We start from the raw sequence: 6319 nt of genomic DNA, 5'->3' as shown, positions 1-6319 counted from the left end.
CAACAACTAGTAGCTTAAAAAAAAAATTCCCAAAGGCTGATTTTTGGAGTTCGGAGCCCTGGCGACAGACACAATGGTTATAGTGCTCGGCTGCTAACCAAAGTGTGGAACCCACCTGCTCTGTGAAGGAAAGATGTGGCAGTCTGCGTCCATGAAGATTGCAGCCGTGGGAGCCTTCTGGGAGAGTCTCGCTCTGTCTTGGAGCAGGACCATGCCTCAGAACTGACTGGATGGCAGTGAGGCTTTGGACGCTGCGTTGTGGTTTTGGGTGTAGTCATGACTTGTGATGACTTGATTTATTGAGAATCATGGAATTTCTGCAAACTCTCCAGACAGGCATGCCCATGAGTGCAGTTCCTCCTTCTTGAGTGCAGTTTGCATGCTCTGGTTAAATGCCTGGCTGCTCAAGAAATGGTGAACACTTGTAGTCCATCAGCAGCTCTGAGAGAGAAGTGTGGAATCTGCTTCTATAACACCGCAGCCTTGGAAATCCTGTGAGGCAGGGTCTTCTAGGGTCTCGATGAGTTTCCATCTGCTTGATGGCAATGGGATGGTCTTGTTTATAGAAATTGGTTGCAATTCTGTAATAGAATTAGCTACGAATCAGTTTAGACAAGAATGGTTACATAAATGTGATAATCATGTGACTATGTAATGATGCATCTGTAGGGTTCCTTGGGGTTCACCTGTCCGGGGCCCTCATTCCACAGAAACCTGAAGCATAAGTACAGTATGTTTACCCAAATTATACCCCTCATATAGGGTTTGTGAGTTGTTATGTGTGGGTTTGAGTTGTTTACTCATGGAAATAGGCACATTATATACTATAAAATAGGAGAACATAAATGACCGACCAGAGACCATACAAACAATTGCTATTAGAAGCTGAACTAGAATATAGAACGCACGACAGCTACCTGAGGTGCCACAGCGGTTAATCAAGAGTTCAGGTACCAACTCAAAGGTTAGTGGAAAAATGAAACTGTCTGCTCTCGTACAGGTTTATAGTCTCGGAAGCCCTATAGAGCTTGCGGTACTTACATAATTTACTGTCAACTTGAGGAAGGGGTGGAGTCTAGCTTGACAATTAGGTTATAGCCAATGAAGCCTTTGTGTGGCCATGGCCTTCTCCTGAGGATTCTGGGAATGCCTGTCTTTTTCCCTGGAGGGGGGACACACACTCCCTCTGTTTTGTCTTCCTGACAAGCCACATGGAACTATACTGCTGAGTCAGGGCCCTGGAGGTAGAGAGGTGACATGGAGACCCACACTAGTGTTGAGATGCTTCCACCACCACTGGATCCACAAAACTGTCCACCCACTGGCCTGTGATCTTCCTGCATTCAGTGTCATTCCATGTGCTGCGTGAAGAAGAATTTGTAGACTGGTATTGGGCATATGGGCTAATATTGGACTTATGGACTAGATCTGGACTGGGCTGGGATGTTTTCTTAATATGCAATTACTCTTTGATATAAAGCTCTTTCTTATCCACACATGAGTGTCTAGGAATATGTTTCTATAGTCAACCCGGACTAACACCGAGCTGTTCTACTCTGTCCTAAAGGGTTACTACTATGAGTCACTGTTGACTTGACAACAGTGGCTTCTGTTTGTTCGTTGAACACGTGGGGAAGACCAAGACTCAAGGTAGGCATGAGCACTTAGTCTAAACACTCCTGCATTTATACTGCCTGTGCACGTATTCAGTATTTGGAACATTATTTCGACACTCATTCACCCCCACTGTGGAGATCCAGAAGGGCATAGGCTGGGTTTGTTTTACTGCAGTTTTTGCAGCATTTAGAATAACACCTGGGCAAGTTCTTATCATTGTATGCCACCAAGACTATTCGGACACGTAGCAGCCTGGTATGTCCGAGTAGAACTATCTTGTAGGGCTCCCTAGGACAGGAGCAAACCATCAAATATTTTCTCTTGGGGGTATTGTTGGTGGGTTCCAGCACCCACTGTTCCAGTCCCCCAGCCAAGCACTTCACAATCGTGCCACTTGGTCTCCCTGACCTGGGCATTAAAACAAAAAAACCTATTGCTGTCCAAATTTGACTCCCGCTCATAGAGACCCTACAGGGCAGAGCAACACTGCCGCGTAGGGTTTGCAAGGCTGCCAACCTTCACAGATGTTGACCACCATGGCTTCTAGCAGCAGATCTGCTGGGGGTTCAAGCCACCAACTTTCCTGTCCGCAGTCAAGCACTTTAACCACTCAGTCCAGGCCTCTCCCTGGACTCCCTGCCATTGAGTCCCTCTTAACTTATAGTGACCCCACAGGACTGAGGAGCACTGCCCCTCTGGGTTTCTGGACTGGAACTCTTCATGGGAGTAGAAAGCTGGTGATTTTGCACTGCTGACCTTGTGTATAGCAGCCCCAGGTATAGTAGTAGACATTTGATACATATTTGGGGAAAAAACGAGAAGGAAGAAAGGAAAGGAAGAAGGATGGAAAAGGGGAAAGGGAGAGAAAGAAGGAGTATGATTCCTTATTATCCACTACTATTCTCATGACTAATTCTTATCAGATAAGGGTCAATGATGAGGAAGGAAAATTCGATGAGTTTTAGAAGCAGAAGGGCGTACATTTAGTAAGTGAGGAGCTTGAGTTTCAGTGAGGTAGTCAACCACCCTGTGCTGCTCCACAATCACCTGGTCGGAGGTTGGTGAGTAGGTGGAGACAGGAGAGCTGAGACGCAGAGAAGTGCACTGCCACCTGCCTTCAAGGATCTCCCCACTAAGGAAGGGCGCTTGCTGCGTTCCACACAGATGATGGAGATGTGAAGGTCAAATGCATAGTGGGTGATTTTGAAAGGCTTTTTAATATTGTTGGCTTTTATTTTATAAAGCAACCTTTAGATGAGATTTCCAGGTTTGAAAAGAACTACTTAGAAGTTGCTGTTTTGATAGTAAATAACAATTTTATAGCCATTATGTAATTTCAAGTACATGACTCATGCTTAACTACATTAGCCCCTGGGGTTATCCTAAGGTGGTAAGTTATATGTTTGGCATAAACCCAGTCATTCAGAAACAACTGCTTAAACAGGCACAATGATACTCCTGCAATACTTTTTGTAAGAGGAATCAATCGAGTCTTCATGCAGAATACTCCCAAATATTGAACAACGTCTGTGGCTTAAGTAAAACTAAGACATTCTTGAAGGTTGAACATGGCCCTGGCATCGTTATTTACTCTGGGAACTGCCTAAAATACTTAGTGGAATCAGAATACGGCCTCTCCATACAAGGAGTTCATCAACTGCAGGGTCTGAGTATCCTAGTGCTGCTATAACAAATGAATACAAACAGAGTGGCTCTTGGGGGTCTGGAGAATAGAAGCCCAGATTCCAGCTGTCAGCAGGTCCATGGTCATGGGGAAGATCCGTCTCTTTCAGTCACTGTTATTGTTAGGTGCCATCAAGTCGATTCCAACTCATGTGCCACAGAGCAGACAGTCCAGTTCCGTTCCCTCCCTACCCTTGTTATTGTATTTGAGTTCATGGTTCAGCCACTGTGTCAATCCATCTTAAGGGTAAAAGACTGTCTACTGCTGAGGGATCAGTCAGTGAAAAACAATTAGTCCCAGGCTTTCTCTGACGCGTGGCAACATCCCTCCTCCAATCTCTGCCTCTGTACATGCCCATCTTTTCTCTCTGTCTGTTTCTCAGTTTTTTTAAAAAGAATTTATAATAAGGACACTATCATATTGGGTTATAGTTCACCCTGTTTCAGTACAACTGCATGTTCATGAATGATATGTGCAAATATGCTAGTTACATATAAGGCCACATTCCCAGGTACCAGAGGCTAGGAATCGAGTATATGTTTTTGTTTCTTTGAGTATATGTTTTTGAATTCTCCCGGAAACAGACCGAGAGCTCAGGTGGCGAATGCAAGAGGTCGAGTGGAGGGTCCCACCACCCATCTGTCAGTTTGGAGTCCTGTGGGGGCTGGCACGTTGCATTCAGACTGAAAGGGGTGAACTAATAAAGGGCCTAAGGCATTTGGTGTGAGATTTGGAGATGCAAAGACCACCGGCACGTCAAACGTCAGCAGGGTCACCCAGGGTGAACAGGTTTCTATTGAGCTTCTAGGCTGTGACAGACTAGGAGGAAAAGACCTGATCCTGTGGATTACAACCCTAAGAGCCCTGGGAGTGCAGTGAATAAGGTTCCCTGCTGTTAATCGACATGTTGGCAGCTTACATGTGGAGGTCTGCGTGTGTGGAAACACTACGAGGCAATTCTGCTAGGCGGCCTGGAGGTAGAATTGACTGGACAGTGTGCCCTGTATTGTGTGCATTGTTCTGGAAGGTGAGTCCCAAGGTTGGAAGGCACTCCGGACACACAGCGGCTGCATCAATGGCCTTGAGCAGACCAGCTGTGCCTCAGGACTAAGCAGCACCAGGGGGGCTGACTTGTGGCGTCTAAAGACAAGATTGGCCTATGTATGGAGTATGGAAGCCCAACTGGCCAGGGTATTGTTTTTGGCCCTTAGCAGGGATGGCAACTGCAGGAGTAGGAAACTAGCAACGGAAGCCACGAAGCAGAACAGAACAGTGTCTCTGTTACCCAAAAGATCTTTCCACCAGAGGGGCCTGAGTTGGTCGGAAAGTGGAGACCCTGGCACACACAGTGCTTAATCATTGGCTGGAGCAGTCCAGCGAGCGGGGCCTCAGCCTGAAAGCCGAGGCAAATTTTCAAGGCATTACCAGTGGGGGGCTGTCTGCTAACTGCACCTCTTGCCGCTAAATAGCAAGTTTTCTCTTGAAGGGAGAGCAAAGTGGCGCAGCCCCACGGCTGCCACACAGTGGGATCCGGAAGATAGCAAATGCACGGGTAATTCAAATCCAGTAAGGGTAATGACAGGGGGCTGTCAGAGCTTAAAAATGGAGCACTGAACTCAGATTCTGAGAAAGGCAAACTTGCAGAACGAGGCGATATTTAAGCCGATGCCTGCAAGGGTAAGTCAGGATTAGGCACACGGAGGGGAGGAGGGCTAGCAGAGAGTGATCCAGGCAAAGGAGCACCGCGCACAAAGCTTGTGGGAGAGAGAACAAGGTGCATTTGGGGATTGGCAAGTCCTACAATGTATTTTTCCCCCATCTATATGGAAACTTTATTACACAATTATAAAACAGAGTTCTGTTAAAAAATACATATTTGGGTTTGCTTTAACACCCAAGTTTTCAGTCTGAAAATTTCTGTAAGACACTTGCAGTAACACATTCACATCCAAACATTTTGCAACAGATTTGTACAATACAGTGAGCGCTAATCCCTGTATAGTGTGTTAGTTTGGAGCCGATGTATTTTGCATTATTCCAATGCATTATATCAGCCATTCAACTACCCCGTCTTCTAAGACGAGTCTCAGCTGAAATCTCAGAACCACCGCAGTCAAAGCCAAGCAATAATTGCACGAATTAGATGTTCCTGTGCTAATTAAGACCAAGGATTCATGAGGGAGGAGTGGGAGACAGGATTCCGGGGGGGAAATTACGTTTTCTACCTTTGTTGGATATTTGATGGAATGGGATCTTAGAACTCCCTATTCTTGGATGTAATGAAGATGGTATATTAAAAATCAAAACAAACAAACAAATAAACAAAACGGTGGTTTTGATCCTTATTTGCTTCCCTAAGCGAGGTGAACACATTTTAAAGGCAGGTTCTTTCTCGAAGATGAATGACATTCTTCCCGAGGCGACTACCCAGCTGCTAGGGTTGGCTTTTAGTTCACATCTAGTAAAGAATTTGGGTGTAGGAGGGGAGAGAAGGAAGGGAGGCCAGGCCTCAACCCAGAAAGCAAGTTTGGAACAGGCAGAGAGCCTGCTTCTGCCCCGAAGATACTGCTAAATACCAGCCGAGATGCACAAGTACAGACCTGTTTCACTGTGGATTCGCAGTGTAGCTTGATGAATGGTCTTGCTGAACTGCTCGGCACTGGAAACGGTAAGATTCACTGTCCAGCTGAGAGTTGATTCCCCAACTCCTACAAAGGCGGTGACCCAGATCAAATCATCTAGCGGCCCAGTGCTCAGCTGACAATTACTTTATAAAAATACTTCGTAGTCAACCTAAGGGAGTTGGCGGCTGATAGAAAGAAGCACAGCATGTGTGTCCTAGGTCCTCTTAGTAGGGCTTTCTCTCCACCTATGTGTGTTCTACATCCCCTTAGTAGGTGTGTTCATCTGGGTTGACTAGAGAAACAAATTCATAGACACTCATGTGTATAAGAAAGAGCTTTAACTACAAGAACAGTTGAATATTGAGAAAACACCCCAGCCCAGTCCAGATCAAGT

The sequence above is a fragment of the Echinops telfairi genome, unplaced genomic scaffold (genome assembly GCF_000313985.2).
Source record: "Echinops telfairi isolate 266 unplaced genomic scaffold, ASM31398v2 ScPeMD7_1;HRSCAF=3_0, whole genome shotgun sequence".
NCBI lineage: Eukaryota > Metazoa > Chordata > Mammalia > Afrosoricida > Tenrecidae > Echinops > Echinops telfairi.
Note: the sequence above shows the minus strand (reverse complement) of the source record.